We start from the raw sequence: 23,080 nt of genomic DNA, 5'->3' as shown, positions 1-23,080 counted from the left end.
TATAAACCGCCCATGCGCGCGACGCGCGCAACTCTCTGTCTGGAAGCTCCAAAATATCTTGCCCAGGGCGCGACGCGCCCACATCCCAGCGCGACGCGCGCATACTTCTGCCAGTGAATCTCTTGTCAAGATCAAGACAAGCTCCAAACATCCCAAAATTGGCCAAAACCTACACAATCATAACTAAAACACATATTAACATAAAATGAAAGCTTAATATTATAAACTATCAATAATTATCTAAAACTTCAGGGAATTGCACGAATATCCGATAAAAACGGTCGAAAGGTGCCATTAATTAAACTAAATATAAACACAATTTGGCACCTAACAGGTAACATGACTGTGCCGTAGTATGCGTCCAAGTTTGTTGAGTTGGCAAAGTATTATGTCCACTACAACAATGATGAGGCTTGCAAGTTCTCGAAGTGTGTTAAGTTTGAGAATGGTCTTCGTGATGAGATTAAACAGGGTATCAGATATCAGCGGATTCGCAGGTTTGTTGATTTGGTTGACTGCAGCCGAATCTTTGAAGAGGACAATATTAAGCTGAAGTCGTCACACTCTCGCGAGTTAGTCGACAGGAAAGGGAAGAAGCATATGGATCGTGGTAAGCCATATGGTAAAGGTAACCAGAAAGCTGGAGGTTGGAAGAAGCCTAGTGGGGGAGACTCTAGTGCCCCTATTAAGTGCTTTAAGTGTGGAGAACCTGGACATCGCATTCACGAGTGCAAAAGTGAAGAAAAGAAGTGCTATAGGTGTGGAAAGGCAGGCCACATTGCTATTGAGTGCAAAGGAAACACTGTGACTTGTTTCAACTGCGGAGAAGAGGGCCATATTAGTCCTAAGTGTCCTAAGCCAAGGAAGAATCAAGATGGTGGTAAGGTGTTCGCCTTATCTGGTTCCGAGACTACTCCAGCAGATCGGTTAATCAAAGGTACATGTTTTATTCATGGCACTCCTTTAATTGCAATTATAGATACTGGGGAAACTCACTCGTGTATTTCGTTGGATTGTGCTAAACGACTGAACTTGGAAATATCTGATATTAATGGAAGTATGATCATTGACACTCCTGCGTCGGGTTCAGTGACTACTTCATTTGCTTGTTTGAACTGTCCAATTGATATTTTTGGTAGAGAGTTCGGAATGGATTTAGTGTGCCTTCTGTTGGAGCAACTCGATGTTATTCTGGGAATGAGTTGGTTACAATTCAATCGGGTTTATATCAATTGTTTCTCAAAGACAGTTATTTTTCCTGAAGGTGAAAGTGTAGAAGTTTTGGCGATGACCGTTAGACATATAAAGGAAGCAGTTAAGGACGGGGCTGCCGTGTTTAACCGGTGTTTGTTATACATGTATTGTTGGTATAAAATATGTGTTTTACTATGGTTGAGAAATAGCATGATTGTGTGTGGCTATTGATTATTGTAGTTGATGATTATGACATTTGATTGATTTATATGGGTGATGAGCATGTTATGGTTGATACATGCATTCATAATCATTATGTGGCTGTTCCTTGACGATGGTGGATCAGTGGTAGCTAATTCCCATTGTGTGGAATTAGTGAGTGGGTGTTACCGTATCCTTGACGATGGTGGGTCGGTGAGTTGGGTTATCCCAGATTTTGGTACCACATGCATGTAGTTGCATTGCATTAGGGTACTTGTGCTATTATAACATAAATATAAGATTGTCCAATGTTATAATATGTGTTGATTGGTTGTTTGCTTACTGATTGTGTGGTTTTGAATCTGATCGTAACTGTGATTGGGTGAATGGCATGTGATTTGATATTTTATTATCTATATCTTATAACATTATTTAAATGTGAATGAGACTCACCCTTACTGTTGTTATTTTTCAGATTGAGGAATAGCTCTTGTACTTGGTGAGGATTAGCTCGTCAAGTAGTTCGTTAGAGTCAGTTGGGTCTGTGTCATGCTCTGGTCGTGTAACACTGGGGACGTTGTTTAGAGTTACTTGTTGAACTCTTTTTATTTCAGTGTTTTATTATGGTGGTGTTTTAAGTCTATGACTTTGGATGTTGCATTGTTCAGATGTTAAATATATTTCCGCTGTGTTAACATGATGATCTGAATAATATTTGGGTTTAACGTTCTCTTTTATGGCATGACCTGAGTAATTGTTATATTAATGGAAGTTGTAATGCCCTTTTCATGTTTTACTCTGATTATTGTTTAATATTTATGCGGGGTATTAGAAGGGTGTTACAATCACTAAGGTATCAGAAGGTTGAACAATCATATCTTAAGCCAAGGATCCATCTGTTGCATGTGAGGTAATAATTGTTCCTTGTCTCTTAGTTCCTTTTGCTTGCCTTCTGTTGTGTCAGCATAATAAGTTTGTTGATCTATTTGCAGATTTCCTGAAACATTATCGGTTGCATGCTTCGAAGGTTCCACCTCTGTGTTGTTAGATCCGTGGTTGGGGAGTTGATCTGATGGGGGCTCAAAATCCAACGGGATCTCTGAAGAAGAAGGTGGAGAATTTTCACTGTGGAAGGCTCGCAACTGAGATATGTGAACCATTGGGTGAATCTTTGATGATGTTGGGATATCAAGTTTATACGCTACCTTTCCAATTCGTAGTAGAACTGTAAAAGGACCGAAAAATCGCTTAGATAACTTTTGCGATGTGCGACGGTGAACGGAGATCTGGCGATAGGGCTGAAGTTTGAGCAGAACGAGATCCCCCTCTTGGAAGGTACAATTGATTCGTTTCTTGTTTCCTTGGGTCTCCATTTGTTTTCTGCTTCTGTATAAGTTGTGTTGTAAGGTCTGTAACAGTTCATGTCTCTGTTGCAAGCTTTCGTCTAAAGATGCAAGATTTGTGGATCCCTCTATGTACGGTGGAAAGGATGGAGGCGGACGGCCGTAAAGAGCTTCGAAAGGTGATATCTTAATGGCAGAATGGTGGTTTATGTTATGCCAAAACTTAGCCAAGTGTAAGTAGTTAAACCATCTTTTTGGATTCTCACTCGTAAAGCATCGCAAGTAGGTTTCTAGATAGCGATTCGTAACTTCTGTTTGACCGTTTGTTTCAGGGTGATAGGCGGAGCTATACTTCAAGGTTGTTCCCTGTGCGCGAAATAATTCTTTCTAGAAGGTGCTGAGAAACAGGGGGTTGCAGTCCAAGACGATGGACTTGGGTACTCCGTGTAAGCGACATATCTCCACTGAGAAACGAAGAGCGAGATAGTTGGCAGAGAACTTAGCAGGAAGAGCAATGAAGTGAGAGAACTTTGTTAGCCTATCGCATACAACCCAAATAACAGTGTGCCCATGGGAACTTGGTAAGGTGTTGGTAGGGGTTGAAGGAGTACTTGTTTCTTTGTTGTCATGTATTTATTTTGCTGACAAATGGTACATGTTTTAACAAAGTGTTTTATGTCCTTATACACTCCAGGCCATAAGAAGGAAGATGATAATCGAGCCAGTGTTGGTTACAGACCCGAGTGACCACCTTCTGGTGTGCAATGGAACTCATAGATGATTTTGTGTCGCAGATCTTGATTTTCAGGTATAAAGATTCTTTCTTTAAAATAAATCAATCTTGCTTTGTATTTGAAGTCATTCTGTTGTGAGGGATCTGCCTGAATATTAGCCTTAAGTTGTCTTCCCAAAGAATCTGACTTGTAATATTCTTTCAATTGATTGATGAGGCGAGGCACAGGAGATGAGATTGAAAGTAGCAGAGCAGCATCCTCGTACGGAATACGGCTTAAAGCGTCAGCCACTTGATTGGCCTTACCAGGTTTGTAATGAATATCAAACTCGAACCCTTGTAACTTAGCAGCCCACTTCTGCTGTTCAGGTGTTTGTATAGTCTGAATTAAGAGATTCTTTAGGCTTTTCTGATCTGTAAAAATATGGAAATGTCTACCAATTAAGTATTGTCTCCATTTTTTATAGCTTCTGTAATGGCGAACATCTCGCGAACATAGACCGATGATGCTTGAAGGCGGTTACAAAGTTTCTTGCTGAAGAAAGCGATTGGATGACCTTCCTGTGAGAGAACTGCGCCTGCTACAAATACCGAAGCATCCTTTTCAAGCGCAAAGGGTTTGGAGAAATCAGGAAGTACCAGAACAGGGGTTTCTGTCTTCTTTCTCTTTAATGTTGTAAACTCTGAGTCAGCTTCTGTGTTCCATTGTAGTTTTGTAAAATGTAATAAATCGGTGAGGGGAGCGGCGAGAAAGGCGTAATGGCGTACAAACCTTCTATAAAATCCGGTGAGTCCTAAAAAACCCCTGAGAGCCGTGAGCAAGCGTGGTTTCGGCCAATCTAGGATAGCTTGTATCTTTGCTGGATCTGGGGTTACACCATCACTTGAGACAATATGACCTAAATAATCAACACTAGGATTAGCCAATACACATTTGGATAACTTGGCATAAAATTGGTTAGATAAAAGCAATTCTAAAACCAAATTTAAATTATTTGCATGATCAGAAAGGGAAGAACTATAAATGAGTATGTCATCAAAGAAAACTAACACAAACCTTCTCAGATATGGTCGCAACAAATCGTTCATATCAGATTGAAAAGAACTAGGAGCATTAGTTAAGCCGAAAGGCATTACCAAGAACTCGTAGTGTCCATCAAAAGTTCTGAACGCTGTCTTGTGAGTGTCCCCTGGTGTTACCCGAATCTGGTGATAGCCAGATCTTAAGTCAATCTTAGAAAAAATATTTGCCGAACCCAATTCATCAAAGAGTTCATCTATTGTAGGGATAGGAAAACGGTCACGGACTGTAACAGCATTTAGTGCTCTATAATCGACGCAAAAACGCCAACTCCCATCTTTTATTCTAACAAACAACACCGGGGAAGAATAAGGGTTGTTACTATGTTTTATAATTCTTTCATTAAGCATCTCTTGTATGAGGATAGTCCTAGCATCTTTTTGGGAATGGGAGTAGCAATAGGGTTTAACATTTATTGAAGCTGTGTTAGGTAGGATAGGGATGTGGTTGTCGTGGAGTCGGGTTGGGGGTAAACCTTTGGGTTTGGAAAAAATAGTAGAGTGAGATTTGATAATGTAAGAAATTTTTGGAGGGAGTGTAATGGGAAGGTTGTCCAGATTATTGGTGTCTGAGGTAGGCATTTGATGTGTTTGGTCATTTGATGGTTGATAAAGTAAAAGGTGAATAGAGGCAATAGAATCAGTTTGTAAAAGGTGACAGAAGTTATTGTAGGAAGAGGGTGAAAGGAGGGTTTTGTTGTCACCTGCTATTGTGATGTCATTGTTGTTGTAGGAGAAAGAAATCTTGGGTATTGAGAATTCAGCCATAAGAGGACCTAAAGTTTTTAACCATTCCATGCCTAGAACGACGTCTGCTCCCTCAATAGGTAACAAATGAAAAGGAATAGAAAATGAGTTATTTTTTAGCTTAATGGGAACCTTTGGGCAGACTCCTGAACATGACAATTTAGAACCGTTACCCACCATTACTGAAAAATTTGGGATTTGTTTGGTTGGAAGTTTAAGGTGGTGAGCTATGCGTGGTTGTAAAATGTTGTGAGTACTGCCTGTGTCAATTAGGACAGCAACTTGAAGACCATTTATGTAACCATTAAACTTTAAATTCTTGGGAGAAAAGTAGCCCTTGGAAGCTTGTGGGGAAAGTTGGAAATAGGTGTCATCCTGTTCCTGAGTAATAATAGGTGTATCGCTGACGTCAACAATTTCGGATATGTCCACCTCATCATCCTCAATAAGTAAGAGAAACTTTCCTGCTGCACATTTATGGCCAGGGATAAATTTTTCATCACAATTAAAACATACCCTTGTGCACGCCTTTCTTGTAATTGAACATTGGACAGTTTGCGTATATGTAATTTGGTCGGTGCTGAGATGGGGGGTTTGTTGACAAGTGTAGAAGTGGATGGTGAGGCTGGTGGGTTGGGCTTGTTGGAGTGTGGGGAATATAGTTTTTTGAATTTAGGCTTTGAGTACCGGATTTTGGATTCAATGAGATTTGCAAGCCCAATAGCTTTTGAGATTGAAGCTGGTTTAAGGATAGAAATTTTGTTTTGGATTTCTGGTAATAATCTTTAAATAAAGCAATTAAGGATAGCCTCTCTCGATAAGCCAACAACCTGATTTCCAAATTTTTCAAATTGAGCTTGATATTCCACAACAGAATGTGTTTGTTTCAATTTGAACAACTCAGCTTGGTGATTAGTATAAGTGGATGGGCCAAAACACAATTCCAAAGCCTTGGTGAATGAATTCCAATCCATTAATTCATGATTTTGATGCATCCATTTAAACCAACCTAGGGCTTCACCTTTCATATAAAATGACATCATAGCCAAACGGTTCTCAGCTGGTAAATTATAAAAAGTAAAGAATTGCTCCGCTTGAAACAACCATTCTAATGGGTTAGAACCATTAAACATCGCAAGTTCAAGTTTAGGTATACGGAAAGGGGTGAGTGGTGGGTTTTGGTGGTATTGTGAATAAGGATTTTGGGAAAAATGGGGTATAGAGAAAGGCTGAGTTGTAGTGAAAACAGGGGGGTATATAGTAGGAAGGTTCAAATGGTTGGGTGGAAAACAATCGTTTAAATGCTGTTCAAAAATATGTGGAATGGGGAGGGGGTGGTTGGCTGTTTGAAAGGGTGGTGGAAAGAAAAGTAATAGTGGTATATGGCCGTGTGAAATTTGGAGATGCGTGGGGTGTATGTAAATTAGCAATAGAAGAAGTAAAGTTGGTAGTCATAGGGATGAAAGGGGGGTTTGGGATGATACCTGATGAGCTGGTGGTATGAACAGTACCGCTCTGAATAGTGCCTCCATGAACAGTAGCGGAGTGAATAGTGGATGCGGGAACAGTAACAAAGGGCTGTTTTTCAGCTTGTGAAGCCAATTTTGTGAGCAAACCCATGATATTTTCATATCTAGAATCTGAAACATGTTTATCATTTTCCAATCTAGTATGAAGCTGCTCCATTTCTGCTTGAGTTTTGAGGAATCTCTCATCCATTTGTTGTTGAGTCTCTTGCATAGCACTGTCAAGGTGGAGATGGGCTGTTTGGACAGCTTCCTCTACAATATCTTTAGGGTTTGGTGGTTTTGGGGGGCCCATGGGTACAAGATGAAAGCACCAATTTGATAGAAAGGGGTTTAAGCAAATATTAAATCTAGATCTAGGGTTATCTAGGGAACAAACACAAGACAATTTGCAGCAACAATAAAGAAAATAATTTGTGAAAATTCTCTACTCTTTCATTAGGCAGCCAACCATTTAAATACAATAAGAGATTATGCCCTAAAGGGCTATTCCGAAAATGGGCCAGGCCCAAACAACCAGTAAAACATAAAACAACATAAAAATAAAACTATTATTTTGTCACAAATCCTTGAAGCCATTTGGGCTTTAGTTTAATTCGAGTGGGCCTAGCATCACACTATCAGTACCAGTGTTATGTTCCATGATATCAGCACACAGAACAATGCAAATTAGAGAGAAAGTGTATAAGTTATTGTTAAAACACATGAGGTGATTTTGAACACTGATGAGAAATGTTGAATTTATACACGGTAAGCCGAGACAATAACTCATAGCATAAACTTTAAAACTGAACTTTTTGATCATGTTTCCGAATCGGATCCGGATATTTCTTAATGTCAATTACAACAATATTTCTTTTAAGACACAATCAAGGCACAAACTGATTCTGCTAGCCTTCCCCAGCCTCCACCCTTTACTGATATCTGTCCCTTTGTTAATGGCACATAATATCAAATCTCTCCCCTTATTACCCTGCAAGCAGTTAATAATGAACTTGTTGACAAACGAGACTAAAGAATGGAAGCTTCTGATTCCCCAAATTATATTGCAGAACATCCTCACACAAAAACTTGAATTTACCTTCCTTTTTGAGTTGCTACCATAAAACTTGTGAAACTTCTCTATTGGAACTTTTGCACAACCATCAATCATATGATTATAAGAAACAATTTTCAAAATCCACTACGTTAAGAGTTTTAGGATTCACATCATCAAGGAAATATTCAGAAAAAAATTAGCACCATTAAAATTAAATCAAATACTCCCTCCGTTTTTTATTATAAGTCATTTTGGAAAAATATTTTGTATTTAAATATAAGTTGTTTTACAATTCCAATGAATAATTAATGTTGTTTTTTCTATTATATCCTTAAATATTTATTATTCTCTCTCCTTTCAATTATATAAATTTATCTTCCACATGTCATTAATGAAGGATAATTTTGTAAAAACCTTCATAATTTCTCATTTTCATACAACAATTATTATTTTTCTTAATCTGTGTAAAAAGTCTAAAACGACTTATAATAAAAAACGGAGGGAGTACAACAACAGCCTCTCATACTGATACAAGGAGAGAAAAACCTTTTAATAGGTTTGTAATTGTATATTAATAGAAAATACAACTTACTTTTTGATGCATTTAATTATAATTATTAGTAAATAATTAAAAGTTTCTTTTTGGTAATTAAACAATTAAAATTTTGTTCATGTCTTTCACACTCTTTTATAAATAAGAATTAAATATTACTTTAAGATAATGATTTACTTCTCCATTTATCTATTTTTATCTTTTCAAATATTCGGAAAAGTTTTAAATTATACAAATAATTCAATCTATTGTTTTTCAATATCATCTTATTACCATTTATTAAATAGATTAATAAATAATTAAAATTTGGTTTATTTGTATTTCACACTTATTTATTAATGAGAATTAAATATTACTTTAATTAATAATTAATTTTAGATTTTAGTTTCAACACTTTCAAATATTTTCAATAAGTTAGTAGTTAAATTGACATAATTTAATTGATTGTTTATCAATGTGATTTTGTTACTATTTTAAAAAAATTATAATGATCATTACATGGTTAATAATTTTTTAATAGATGATGATGAAACTGATTTAGCATATATATATATATATATATATATATATATATATATATATATATATATATATATATATATATATATATATATATATAAAACCAAATACTCTTTCAATTAAGTTACTAAAAATACAAATAGATGCTACAATCATACTTTAAAATTTGACGATTTAGAGAGGCGATTTTCGACGAGAATCATTTTCCGTCAACCACTACCATTTTTTCATCAATCGAGTTCGCTGAAGACGTTTAAACTCCTAATCTTCGAGGTCAACCGAGAAAGTAGGCGGCAACGACGCCACCAACGGCGGTGAGATTGTTCTTACCATCGTCAAGTTCTACATCCAATGAAGATAGCATAAAGAGTAATAATGTAAGGAAATCCACGAAATCACCACACCCTAAATCATAACCATTGATGAATCTGATTACTGAACAACCAATTGTGGAAAAAGCAAAGCCATCACTAGAAGAAGGCAAACCATGGGTTGACATCATCACAGGCAATCGTTTGGCTGAAAATGGGGTCGAAATAGCATACACAACGCCACTGATTGTTAATGGTGAGATTGAAGTGGTTATCAAAGAACAAGATGTAATCTCTGAGAGGGAATTCTAGGGGAATGCATTCATTATGTATACCCTAGGAAGTGAGTTATCCATGAATGTTGTGAAGAAGTTTATGAGGAACATATGGAATTTCGTGGCATTACCTGAACTCTACTACAATGAAAAAGGTTATTTTCTTATTCAATTCAAGAAAAAAATAGATAGAGATACATTCCTTATGAGAGGGGGTTATACCATCTATAAGAAACGGATGCTTCTACATGAATAGACATGTGATTTCAGATGTGCTTAGGGGACTCCCTATATGGGTTACTTTCCCACAGTTACCATTTATCTTTTGGGAACAAAAAAGCTTAGGAAAGATAGCAAGCGCGATTGGCAAACCACTTATGACGGATGAATGCACGGTAAAGAAGCTTAGGGTATCATATTCTAAAGTTTTGGTTGAAGTAAATGTTACTGTGGAATTGAAGAAACAAATAACAATAAGAGATCCAAAAGGAGTAAAGATACAATAAGTAGTGGAATATGAATGAATCCCACTTTTTTGTAACATATGTGATAAAGTTAGACATGTTTGGAAGAAGAAAGAACCTCCAATTGGGAAGAAAAAAGAGCACACATGGCGCCAAAAAAGATCATAACAAATCCCACAACTAGTGAAACTGCAAAACAAGATGAAGACAAATTGATACAAAAGAAGGATAATGAAGAAGCAGAGGCAGAACATCTATGGATTGTTGTTAGAACCAAAATCAAAAGAGGAAAATAATCATAGAGCCTAGTATTTAGTGCACCAATGGTTTTGGAGCTTTAGAAGATGGGGATGGATCTAGCCAACATGACCCTAAAGTTCCATGATGATAAGCTGGAATGTGAGAGGCCTAAATAAAAGAGAAAAATGCTTTAGAGATTGGTGGCCATTTCAAAAAAAAAAGGTATCTTTTCTTCTTTAGTTGAAACTAAGGTTAAAATAAGTAATGCAAAAAAAGTTAGAAATTGCTTTAGAAATGGTTGGATATATGCAGATAATTATAACTATCACATAAATGGGAGAGTATGGCTAATGTGAAAACCATTGAATTGGAATATCCATGTTATTAATAGATCTGATCAACATATATATAATGAAGTGTATACCATATATGGAACTCTCTCCCACTACCTTACTGTGATTTATGCCCTTAATCAGCTGGAAAAAAGGAGAATTTTGTGGGATCATATCAAAAGTCAGTCAGGAAATGTCAATGGACCTCAGATAATACTCAGGGGTGATATTTACTCCACAATTGACAGGGTTTTATTCAATGGAGATTGGTTCCAAAAATCTCCTAATAGTGAAATTGGGGTGCTTAGACTCCACATATCAGATCATGTCCCACTCAGACTTAAGATGACTCTGCAACTTTTACAAAACAGGTACATACCTAGTTTTAAATTCTTGAACCGTGTCATTGAACATCCTGAGTTTTTGAATAATATGAAAGGGAGCTGGAACCAAACTGAATAGGGTAAACCCATATATAGTGTTTGGAGAAAAATCATAAGTCTATAGTAGAAAATGAGGGACTACTCTTGTTTTTGTTAGTAGTAAGTTCACTAACATGTTCCCAACCTTCATATAATCCTTGCTCAACAACCTCTTGGGCATCTTATGAGGAAGAGATAGATGCACCAACCCTCTTATCTTGCACATAATTGATAGTATCCAGGGCTTGGAAGTGAGTTCCAATTTCTTTGATATCTGTATCAATATTTTGAAACAATGACAACTGGTTGATAATCATCGTTTGTACTCCATAAAGAGTAACAAACTTGTCATTCACATCAAACTTCAACATTTGGTAGAGAGTAGAGGTTACAACTTAAGAACTATGGATCCATGGTCTTTCCAACAGACACTAGTAAGCGAGATAGATATCCATTACTTGAAAATTTATTGGGAAAACATGAGGTCCAACGAGGATAGGGAGAACAACTTCTCCAATGACAGTGTGCTTCGATCCATCGAAGGCTTTTAGAATGATTCCATTTGATCTCCTAGGTTCCCCTTTGGTAAGATAACCTATCCAGGGTGCTCTTTGGCATGACATTCAAGGAAGACCTAGTATCAAGTAGCACATTGGTCAAAGTATCCTCTCCACACTTCATGGATATATATATATATATAGGGAATGGTTGTTCTCTAAGCCTTCTTGAGGTATTTCTTCCATAATATTTCAAAACTGCTTCATGGTCTCATTGTGTTTCACATCAACTTCTTTGTCGCTACCTTTGATAGGAGTGTCAGTTGTCTCTTCATATAACCCTAAGTTCTTCAAAATTTGTACATCTCCTTGTACAGTAGTAAACCCTCGAGGGTTCCTTTTTTTGATGATTCATGTCGTTATTAACATATATTAGAGTCATAGGTGTTCTCGTGTTTAGGCCCTAGTTTCCTCACGGTTTTGGCCAATTCGCGTTTAGAGTCGAAAAATCGGTTTTTGGAAAAATTGTGTCTAATTGTAAAATTAACTTTTTTGGCTACTGGGACCTGAAAAATTGTGTGAGACCTCAAATCGCCAAATTCTTCTTTTAAATATTTTTAATTAATTTTTTACTGTTCTCGCAGTTTCAAAAAAATCCAAAAAAGAAAATTCAAAATTCTTATTTCATCTAATTAGATTAAATTTTGTGATTTTATATTTTTCCGAACTTATTTTGATTGTATTACTTCTTACGATTTATTTCTGACTGTTATAGGACATTGTTGGTACTTTCGCGTTTGTTGTTGCATTGCTGCATTAGTTCTGGCTACTAGGTCATCTGGTTGTTCTGACTTGTTTAATCTTAATCCTGAAATTCAGAGAAACTTGCACACACGCTATAGACAAAAGTAGGCTGGCACTAGTTCACCACCCGATATTGATTTTTATTTTGTTTCTGACTATTAATATTACTTGTTTGATTCGAATTCAGAAATTATTTTTGATAACATGGCTTAACAAAGAACTTTGAGACAGTTGGCTTCCCCTTATATGAACTATAATGATTTGTGTATTGTGTATCTTGCATCTGATACACCTTTTGAATTGAAATCTAGTTTGATACACTTGTTGCCAAGGTTTAATGGTCTTACAAGTGAGGATCCACATAAGCATTTGAAAGAGTTTCAGGTTGTAAGCTCTACACCGTTGAAGCCAGAAGGTATTACTGAAGATCTCAACAAACTGAGGGCTTACCCATTTTCTTTGCAAGGTGCAACTAAAGATTGGATCTATTACCTTGAACTGGATTCCATCACAAGCTGAAATGATCTGAAAAGAGTGTTTTTAGAGAGATATTTTCTTGCCTCCAGAGCTGCATCAATTAGTAAAGAAATATGTGGCATTAGACGTGACAATGAATCATTAGCTAAGTATTGGGAGAGATTCAACCGGTTACTATCAAATTTCCCTCAGCACCAGATCACCGAGCAATTACTCATCCAATACTTTTATGAGGAATTGTCACAACTGTCATACCCTAATTTTTGACCCTAAGATTATACATCATTTTCATCTCAATCATCAATCAAGAGCTTCATCTTAAGGCTTTGTTCTGGTGTGATGATCACTTCATCTTTGAGGGAACCATCAAGCACCAATGTTTATTTAGCTTGTGTATATGCTATACTAACCAAAATACCAAAAATATTGTTTTTTTCCTTTTATAGTTTTGTGTTTTGTAGGTACCAAGCCAAGGAATCCATTAAACAAGGCGTTTTCAACATCTCTCTCTGGTGAAATCGAATTACCTCCTGGGTAAATCTATTTCCATACTGCAATTTTCACCAAGATCGCATTCTGAATAGGGGGAAATAGATTTCCACTACCCTCACTTCCAATTATATAAACAGAGGGTATTTTCCACTACCCTCACTTCCAATTATATAAACAGAGGCCTCCCCCTCTTCATTACACAAGCTTGGAGAGCCAAAAAAACTCTTGCAATTTCTCTTCCCATTCTTTCCCAAATCACTCAAAGCTCTTCTCTCACAAAAAGTTAGTGAGATTCACATTGAATCTCACTAATCTTTGAGCTAAACCTCCATCCAAACACTTTTTCTTCATAAATTTTGGTAAATCAAAGCATTTGGTGTTTGTTCTTGAAGTTGATTCAAAGTTTGTGGAAGAATTGGTAAATATTTAGATCCATTCCATCCTTCAAGATGTGATCCTTTGATGATTATATGTGCTACATCTGTGGTGTTATTTAGGTGATATTTGATGGTGAGTTGATGATTTTTTCGTGCACAATTGTATCCAAGATCATTAGGTGTTTGGTTTTATGTTTGAACAAGCCTTTCTCCTTTAAATGTTGTTTTTGCTATAAAATAAACATGTGAAATCAATTTCATTATGTGCGTGACCTTTTTTTTTTAAATTGCAGTAGTGATATCAATTTCCCTCCTGATGAAATCGATTTCACGCTGACAGAGTGTGGTTTTTGGCCTTTTTAAACTTGTTTTTGGTTCTAACTCTTCTCCCACTCCTTTCTTTTGATATTTTCTTTGAATCACAAGTTTAGAGATCCTCTTCAAAGTCAATGGACTTAGGGCGTTGATGGGATGATAATCTTAATCCGCAATATTAAGTGATTGAACTTGAAGATGGAAGGAACCTTTCAATGTGATTCCATCTTTTATTTCCCTTTATTTTGGTGGATGAAAATCTTCGATGTCATTGGAATTCTTTTGGATTCTTGATAAAGATGATACTGCTACCTCTTTTCTTTTTGTGCAATATTACTTTTAGAGAACGATCTACATATCGTTTTCTTGCATGCCTTAGCACTAAAATTTTTGACCAGCCTCGTTGTAGGGTAACTTCTATATAAGTTACTTAGCGATCTACTTAACATAGCGCAACATTCATTGTCCTGAATCGAAAAAGATCAAATATGGCAGAGATTGTATGCGGTTGGTTTAAGACTTATGGAAGTTCATCGTGTAGTCGCTTTGATTTTATCGAGCTTTTGATGAACTTTCATTGAATTTAAACCCAAGATCATCATTCACTCATCATCGATCTTCATTTACCAAAATCAATGATATACTTGACAAATTTTAAGATGGTCATATTGCTAACATTTCCAAAATAGATGATATACTTGACAAGCTTCAAGATGGTCATCTTACTAACAATTAACAATTGACTTTAATTTCCGCACTTTATTATATCGCTCTTTATGTTTCTCGCTTTATGCTTTAATTTTCTCATTTATCATTCATCAAGTTTATGTTTTCACTATTTTTCCTTTTGTCCATTTGGACGTGCGTTTATGTTTCCGCCATTTTCCTTTTTTCCATTTGGATAATATTTTATTTTTGTGCTACAACACTAATAAACAACTTAAAACGATAAAAAAATACTTAAGGCTCTTTATTGACTATTGGTTACTATCCCGAGCATTTTGGAGACCTGGACCTTTTAGACTTAGCACCTCTAGACCTTGTTATCTTATTGTTATTCTGTTTGGAAGTCCTTGGAGTGTACTCCAAGGTGTTGGGTTGTTTTCTGTTTGTGTATGCAGGTATTTCCTCGAAAGTCCTTGATGGTTAATTCCAAGGCATTATGATAAGGAATTCATCTACACATAGCCGTTACTCATCCTGATATACGTCAAGATTTTTATATTGTAATCCAAAGGTTTGGTGCAAGTGGTGATAAAGATAATCAAGTTCATCTAGATCCCCAAGTGGTATTGTGTTGGTTTAGTGTTGGTAGTCCAAAGGATGAGAAATTTACCTTGACTCTTAATCTCAAGTGTTGGCTTCTTATTTTGGTTAGGTCGTTTTTTTCCATAGCTTTTAATTTATGCTCTAGGATAGTCCCTTCATCTTCTCCCCTTCTTAGATTTTCAGAATCTTCTCCCTTTTTCGAAAACATTATTATGTTGGCAATCTCTTTTAAAATATTTGCTTAACATATCTTTTGCCCTTGTTGGCATTTCTTTCAAAGTTTAGACACAATTAATTGTTGTAGTGAGTTGCGATACCCCACGATTTTGATATTGATTGATATGGTGGAATCTTTACCACTTATGAGACCTACTGGCATACTTGTTGATTTTATCCAAGTTGGAGTCCTTCTTTCATTTGTGACGCAAAGAATCTGTCTGTTCTCATGTTTGAGATCAATGGCTGAGTATCCTCTCCTACGATGATAAAGTGTTTATTCCTTTTAAAAACCTTTTCCCTTTTAAGAGGAATTACATTAGCTCTGACTTCTCCATTGCACCGAGGAGGTATGTAGGAACAAGATCTAATATCATGCCGACCTTATTTTAAAAATTCAAACAAACCTATCTTTTGCATAGAATATCTTTTAATAAACACATATTTTCAAAAAGGTTCCCCTTGTATAATCAACAACTTCTTTTGGGTTTATTTCGCTCTTTTCCCATTTCCTAAGATCTCAATAAAGCGGGGTGGCGACTTTCACTAAAATAATGAGTCAAGTAAGTCATTGGCATTGATCTTAGATTTTCCCCACTACAACAACATCAATTAATTTATATATATATATATATATATAACTAATTACTAAAATTGGGGTGTTACAACTCTCCCCCACTTAAAATATTTTCGCCCTTAAAATTACCTCAAATGAACTGATCTGGGTAAGACTCTCTCATCTGGCTGTCTCACTTGTTTAGATGACATAAACAAGTCTACTTCGTCCCCTGACACCAGAAATATAAATGACTTAGAAAAATAGTTGATATAAACATCAGCTCAGATCCGCACTCTTGCACTCAACAACACACTGAACCAACCCTCCCCCCTTAAACAACTCAGATAAGCAAATGCTTCTCCTTCACTTGTTTCAATCTCACTCCCGCAGAAAAGATTAGAAAAGAAAGAAAGCATCAACAGTGTTTCACATACATGCCACATACTAACACTAGTGCAGAAAGTACTTTTTACATCGGGCGAAAAGTACTTTTTACATCAGGCCTGGGTCCGATTCAAATCCAAGTGATGTAGTAAATCAGAGACATTTTACATCGGGCCACGACCCGATGTGAAAAAATAACATACCACATCGGTTAAATTCAGATGTCTGATGTGAAAAATAATTCATTTTTTAATATATATATATATATATATATATATATACATATATGCCATATTTTACATCAGTGAACTCGACGGACCGATGTAATATATAATTTTTACATCGGTTTTTCCAGTTGCCCGATGTAATATATATGTTTTTACATTTGTTTCCTCAATGGCCTGATGTAATATGTTTTCTTCTTTTAAGCGAATTCTAGGTGTTCTTCCTATTTTTGCTGTAATTTTCTTTACCTAATTTTTCATATGTTTCTAATACCACACAGACCAAAGTTTGGTCGCTATTTTTCCCATTTTTCCCACATCATACAGACAACATTTATGTCACTATTTTTATATTTTTCTAACCAGTGAAGGATAGTTTCATTGCACCAAATAGCTAGGATGCATATATATATATATATATATATATATATATATATATATATATATATATATATATATTCTTCAAAATGAACAGTAGATTTACAAAAGTATTAATCTAGGAAACACAAGTGTTCAAATTATAAGAAAGTTTACACACGGTGGACTACTACAAAATAAGAAAACAACAAATATCCAACCATCGAAGTCCTTTCGCGCACTTGAAAGACCAACATGCATCCACGAGAAGATGAGTTGTACCAACGATAATAAAGATCTTCACACCTAGGACAATATATTTTCAAGGTACATGACCTCGGAATATCTGACTAACCAACTGAAAGGCAGGGTTGTCCAGAGCAATAAACTCTTGGACATCTACCAAAGTCATAGTTTTTGTACTTGTCATGCTGCAAAGAAGTTGCAATGTTATTACTTGTTAACATTGCCAATCTCCTGAATCATAAAGTGTGAGAACAGCGATTAGTGACAGTGAAATTTCACTATTGCAGCCATTCCTTTGCTTGTTAGTATGTAACGTGCATGAATCATACCATAAAGCATCTCTAATGCCGATTCAATTAACCCATTTTGTTCCTATGTGAACATATCACCTAAGAATTCCAATTAAACCATATAAGCATTTGTACAATAAAAAGAAGAAAAAAACGGCTGGAAAGGCAAACAGAGATGCAGCCATACATAATATGAATTCAGCTTTAAAAACCCTAATTTTCAGACCAAAGTAGAAGAAAAATGAAGTATAACAAAAAGAAGGAGCAATCTAAACACTAGCATTACATTACCACAAAACTAACAAAAAAATAATATGAATGTACGCTCGCCATGGGAGGATTCAACATCCAAAATCAAATCAAGAGCGTAATCATAAGGCATTTGACTGCTTAACCCATATATGTTGAAGTTATCTTGGATGTAATCATCATCAAACTCACAAAAGAACTCATTCCCTCTGAGATTGCAGAACCATGAGATCCAAGATGTGTCATCTCCATTAGAACCACTAACATCCGACTCTTCACTATCAGTTTCAGATTCCTCTGCAGCCAATGCACAAACATAAAACCAAATCATCCCTTAAATGCCAATCTCACAAATTTATATACTAAGTTAGCACATGAATTCCAATATCATCTCGTGCAACTAGTCACCCAAACTATGATAGTACCTTACAGCAACATCGAAATAATCTACTAGTCTGAAACATGCATTAAACACCTAAATTTGTAAGCTGAAATAAACTACAAGTATTTGAATCCTATTCAATTGTTTTAGGGTACCCAAATAAACAAAAATTAAAAAATTAAAAAACGAAATTAGGTCATACAAAAAGAGGGAAAACGAAAATTGTATTTATAATGCGAAAATTAAGATATTAAATTAATGAATAGAGATAAAAAATGGGTACCATAGATATTATGCAAAAAGATGGGGGTGTTGTTGTTGTCTCTGTCCTAGTTGTTTTTGCCATTAATGGGACGAGAAGTAGAAGGAGAGGAACGTTCGAGCTGCTTGTCGAGAACATCGTTGACATCGTCGATATTGCTACGAAGGTGAATGCGGGGAGATGAAGTTTCGGCGGAGGGAAGAAGAAGAGAGAATAGATTTTCGAGATTTGGCTGGATTAGGGTTTTTCACGAAAAATTGGGCGGACCATTTCCCATTGGTTTTTAAAAGGCCCGATGTAAAGGCCACTTTCGTAACATTTTCCATCGGGTTTTATTTGGACCGATGTGAAGGCCCATTATGCGTAACATTTATCACACCGGGTATTAACTAGGCCCGATGTAAAATCCCTTATAACAAGATTTTCATTTATTTACAATTCTGCCACTGCCTTTTTTTCTTCATTTTATTTACAATACTGCCACTATGTTATACATTTTTAATTTTTTTCATATATTTTTTATATCATTGGAAATAAATGTCTGATGTAAAATCTTTTGACAAATGTCATATTTAGTAGTGTAAGGATTAAACAACATTAGACAACCTAAACAGACATACCGACCTACTCTGATGCCACTAATGTAACACCATTCTAAACCCCGCGGAAAATATAACATAAATCAGAGTAAATTAATCATGCTTCTCAAAACAAGGGTGTCACAAATAATTCAAAAACCACAAACATCTGTCATATAGCACACATCAATTAATTTAAATAAAAATCAATGATTCACAATATCAATTAATTCAAATAAAAATCAATTATTCACAACATCAAATAATTAGTACATTAAATATATATATATATATATATATATATATATATATATATATATATATATATAAAATTTGGGTGTTAGACGTCAAATGGACACTTGAGTCAAAAGTTGTGGATTTTTGAAGTTTAGAAAAATCTGCCAACACACTGATGTAACCGGTTTCATCACAAGGTAACTGGTTACCTCAGTCCCTGAATGCTGAAAAACCCAGTTTTGCACCATGTAACCGGTTACATCATAAGGTAACCGGTTATATAGATTGCAGAATCACTATTCTGTTGTTTTTCTTTATCGAAAAGCCCTTTGCCTGCAACCCAAAGGTCCCAATTTGCACATAACACACAGTCACATATTATGAGTATTAATCCTCAGTTACATAGATCATTTAGCAACGTTATAACACACATCAATTCATCAATTGTATCATTCTTTGCAACATATACAACACAATTTCAAACACACTAAGAGGAACAACACGAAATTGCAATTCAACAACACAATTCATCATACCCACATATCAAAGAAATGAATTTCAAATTTTAAGCATATTACTAAAAATCCTTAGAGAGGAAGGAACACTCACTACCTTCTCATATTCAATCACCATTAAGATAACCCATTCTCCTCCCTTACCTCAATTCCAAACTTAAACATACAGTATATCCTTGTACCAGTGCCCTTAGCCTTAAAATAACTAAATTAATAATTATAAGGGTTAAGTAAATTTTTGGTCCCTATAAATATCTCAAATGTTATTTTTAGCCCCTATTAAAAAAATGATATATTTGGTCCCCATAAAATTATTATGCATTTAGTTTTAGTCCCTACTGTTAAATCGATGTGTATTTTTGAATGATTAATTTACAGATATGTTTAGAACGTTATAAAAAGTTCCTCGATAAAAAGAAACTCAAAATTTGATTTCTATGTCGAGATTTGCATTACTTTTGTCATTATTTTTTGAAATTTAAAAAATTCACATTTAATTCTTCTCATTATAAAAAATTCTATAATTTGGAAAAGAAATATTTTATAAGAAATATTTAAGGGTAATTAAACAGTTTTCGAAATTTTAAAAAATAGCAGAGACTAAAACTGCATGCATAAACATTTTATAGGGACTAAAATATATCATTTTTTTATATCAACTAAAAATAAAATTTGAGATATTTGTTAGAATCAAAAACATACTTAAGCCTAATTATAATAACAACACAATAACTAAATATTTAAATAGGGTGTGCTACATGTGCCATATAAAATGGAGAAATGAAAATAGTAAATCACTTGGAAAAAAGAGTAAAGAAATTAGGGTAAAAGTTTTTTTTTTAGTAACAAAGTAAAATTTTTAAAGAAAGATAACAAGTTTCTCTGAAATAAAAAAATACGGGATATTTTTTGAGATTAAAATGAAAACAGAAAAGTAAAGTGAAAAAGTGAGTATATTATCCATTTATATTTTTTCAGCTATAGTTAAGTAAATAATAACGGTCAAACCAGCCACAATGTGCATATCATTAAATCGTTTAAGATCGCATTCATAATTTACTGTATATAGACGGCCAAAAAACGAGTGGGGCGGACATTCCCGCCAAATTAAATGGGCACAAAAATCATGTCCGCCCCGCCAAAATGGCGAGTTAGCGGACGGCGGGCTTCCCAACCCAACCCACTATTTTTGGCGGGTGCGCGGGCTGTAAGGCCCAAAAAATAATTATTCGCTTATTTTAGACATTTGTGATGTTTATTGAAATTTCGAGTTTTGGGCCGATTTAGTCGGTATTAGTTCGGGATAGCGGATCAATATTTAATCGGAAATTTTAATATTTTTAGTATTAATATTATTAATGAGGTAATATGTAGCGTTTTGGGAACTTTCCGAGTAATTAAGATTAGACTGTAAATATGAGACATTGAGTATTCAGTCGGTATATTAAAATAATCAGATTTTATTTTAATGATATTTAAGTGGAAGTATTATTTTTTTATTAAGAGTAGAATAAATTTTGGGTTTAATTAATGACATTTATAAGTGTTAAGGGGTATATTTTGTTAGGCCCATTAGGTGGTGGTGGTCTCTTTTGCCACTTTAAAAAAAATATAGAAGCATAGTATAGTTAGAAAGAGAACCGAGGAAGAGAAAGGAAAAATAAAGAAAGGAAGGCTAGGGTTTATGAAGAGGAGAAAGGGGGACTCAAAAGTGTTGTTCTAAAGTGCAATTATTCTCAAAAACTCCATTAAAACTTCTTAGAGCTGCACTCAATCCAAGGTAAAGGTGGGGTTCTCTTCCTATAATGGGGCTTATGAACAATTGTATGTTGGGGATTTAGAATTTAGGTCATTGATTTTATTGTGTTAACTTGTTTTATTATGGAAATTGGAAAACCCCATTTGTAAATTGTTGTTGTTAATTGCCGTTACTTTGAAATTGTTTGTTGCTGGTAAAGAGACCGTGACGTCCGGCTCTGTGCCATTAGACCACCATTATGTCCATTCCATGCTACATTACTTGGTGATATACTTTTGTTTTACTTTCCAATTCATGTTCATATAGGTACATGAAGTAAAATGCTTTTGTTTGTTTTATGTTCTATTTTCTACATGTGCCATTAACTCTGTTGATTCACACCCACATTGTTGTGTTATAGCCTTAAGAGAATTACTTTATAAATACACATGCTGAATATGCATATATGTATGGTTTGTCACAATGTAAATGACCCATGCATTAGATATGAATTCTAACTGGAACAGTAGGATATAGAGCTGGTAACTCAAAATAGTCCCGTTCAACCAAAATAGCGGAATTAAACGGTATAATTATTTATCTGGAATTAGGTAAAAATTTACGTGGTAGCTAAGTTTAATTAGTACATTAACGTGGTGGTGTTCTTTTGTCGAAATTCTGATATTAATCGATCGATTAAATTAATTGTTAAATTAATTTTTTATAAGCCTATTTAATTAGAATAAACTTGAACTTAGATTAACTATTCGGTTTAGCGATAAATTACGGTATCTTGCGAATTTGACCGTGAATGTGATTGTTGTGAATATCTTTGTGATTCTTTTGCTAATGGTAGCGTCCGTTGATTTGATGAATTGTCGGAATTGTTACGTTGTTGTACAAAGTTGTTGTATTATGTATGAAGTGTATTACCTTTAATAATCGGTAATAATTGTGACATGGGCGTGTGCCTTGTGACGAATATTTGTGAAGTAAATGATGATGGTGTTGTGATATTCGGTCCATCGAGTCGCATACATTTGCATATATATTGTGACGACCTGGATTGGAAAATTAGTGACGAAGGCTTATGCCTTGTACCTCTGAATTGGGCAATTGGTGACGGGGGCTGAAGCTCTGATTGGTACCACATGCATATACATGAGTCATGTCCCATATATTTTTATGTGATTCAAAGCGTGACGTTTGTGATTACATTGTGATTGTATTTTTGTGACTTGTTATATGACGGAAGTATGTGAGTTGTGAACAAATGACTTTGTGACTAATATGAGGATATCAATACTTGTTAATGCGATTAACCGAATATGTCTAGTTTCTTATATATATAATTTATCTTGCGTTCAATTATATGAATTGATATCTCATCCGTTCTTTGTTTCGCCGTTGCTTTTATATTGGTAACGTGCAGGTGATTTGCATCGAGAGGAGGTTAGCCGAGTTTGTCTTGAGTCGTTGTCGCTCTGATACGTAACACTCGGGGGGGAGAACGTGTTGATTTACTTGCTTTTAAATTATTATGTTTTGGCAAATACTTGAGTTGTCTTTTGGAGATTGCCACTTTAATTGTGTTAATTGTTGAATTATGATGCTATGAATCTTTGAGCTAATT

General features: G+C 35.1%; 1 pseudogene; it reads right to left on the bottom strand.

The window, feature by feature from the left end:
• Positions 1 to 17,123: 17,123 nt before the first annotated feature.
• Positions 17,124 to 19,827, bottom strand: LOC131658976 (casein kinase II subunit beta-1-like; annotated as a pseudogene).
• Between the last annotated feature and the right edge of the window lie 3,253 nt (positions 19,828 to 23,080).

The sequence above is a fragment of the Vicia villosa genome, linkage group LG3 (assembly GCF_029867415.1).
Source record: "Vicia villosa cultivar HV-30 ecotype Madison, WI linkage group LG3, Vvil1.0, whole genome shotgun sequence".
Classification (NCBI taxonomy): Eukaryota; Viridiplantae; Streptophyta; class Magnoliopsida; order Fabales; family Fabaceae; genus Vicia; species Vicia villosa.
This window is presented reverse-complemented; position numbering and strand designations above follow the sequence as displayed.